Here is a 1502-nt window from a genome sequence, read left to right as displayed (position 1 = left end):
TGGCTGCTTGCTAAGAACATCCTTTCCCTGTTGTTGTGAGACACTCTGCTTTTACAGTCAAGTCAAAGCTAATGTATGCTGCCCTCTTCTTTCCCTGAAGCCCAATAAGGGCCCCAAACCGGTTCTCAGACAGAGGAAGAGTGTGGGACACCCCCACCCACCAGACCTGGTTCTGCCTCCTCCGGAAGCAGGACCCAGGCTCTCCTCCCTCCCAGCACAGCCGGGCACTGGGACGGGCCCAGGCTCCATTTTTCCCGGCTAATGAGTCTTAAGTGTTTGGCTTGGGTTCCTGCCAGGCCTACTCCTACGAGGAGGAGGGGGGAGGGGTGGGAGAAAAGGAACAGGACAAAGCTCCTGCCAGCTCGGCTCCACTCGCTCCCAGGAGGGCTGGCACGGACCCACCCAGGGGTACAGCCAGACACCCATTTGAGGACCCCTGTCTTCCCCTCCACTTCAGGGGGCTCCCTCAAATGCAGATTTCTGGGCACACCTAATAGACTGGAATGAGGCTGGCCCAGGAATGTGCATTTTTAATAAGCATCCCAGGAGATCTTGATGTAGTGAAGGCTAACCACCACAGCTCTAGGAATTTAATGATGGGAATTCTGGGCTCGTTTGAAATTGCCTCTATGTGCATTTTTCTAAAGAGTGCACCACAGCTTTCGTCCAATTCTCAAATTAAGTCAACAGCCCCCATAGGCCTTAAAACAAAATCCCAGAAGGCCATAAGCATTTCTGGTTAATGTGGAGTTCCCATTGCGGCGCAGTGGAAACAAATCTGACTAGTATCCATGAGGATGCAGGTTCTATCCCTAGCCTCAGTCAGTGGGTCGGGGATCCAGTGTTGCTGTGAGCTGTCGTGTAGGTCACGGACATGGCTCAGATCCTGAGTTGCTGTGGCTGTGGTGCAGGCCAGCAGCTCTAGCTCCAATCTGACCTCCAGCCTGGGTTTCAAGGTCCCTTAGGGATCAGAGAAACCAACCCCCTTGAGAGAATGGGTAGATTTCTAAATAGTATCTGGTCCTCTCTTTCACTGGCCAGACATCTAAACCACATTTCCCGGTCTGCCCTGCAGTTAGCAGAGGCCATGACTTGAATCTTAGCCAGTGGACTGTGGGTCTCCCACAGGATCCCGGCCCTCTCTCCGCTGGATGCTGCAGGGACGGCTGAGCCACAATGGGGTAGGAACCTGGGTTCCGAACGACTGTAAGGTGCCCCGTGTCCTCACCACTAACCCCCATGCGCCCCGGACAGAGCTAGGGATGGAAAATAAACCTCTGTGTGTTAAGCCACTGAGATGTGTGGGTCATGTGAATTGGTGATCGGCCTATCATCACCCCATACCCCTTCCTCAGAGTCACTGAGCACAGAGAGGGCAGTGGAAGTTCCAGGTTCGGCATCAGAGCCAGCTCCCCATGGGCCTGGGACAGAACCAGCGTTTCCCCAGGTACAGGCCTGGACGGGGATGTGGTGCCACGACCACACACCACCACCTGGGCAGC

Source organism: Phacochoerus africanus, chromosome 4 (genome assembly GCF_016906955.1).
Source record: "Phacochoerus africanus isolate WHEZ1 chromosome 4, ROS_Pafr_v1, whole genome shotgun sequence".
NCBI lineage: Eukaryota > Metazoa > Chordata > Mammalia > Artiodactyla > Suidae > Phacochoerus > Phacochoerus africanus.
The sequence above is the reverse complement of the archived record's forward strand: the minus strand, read 5'-3'. Positions refer to the sequence as shown.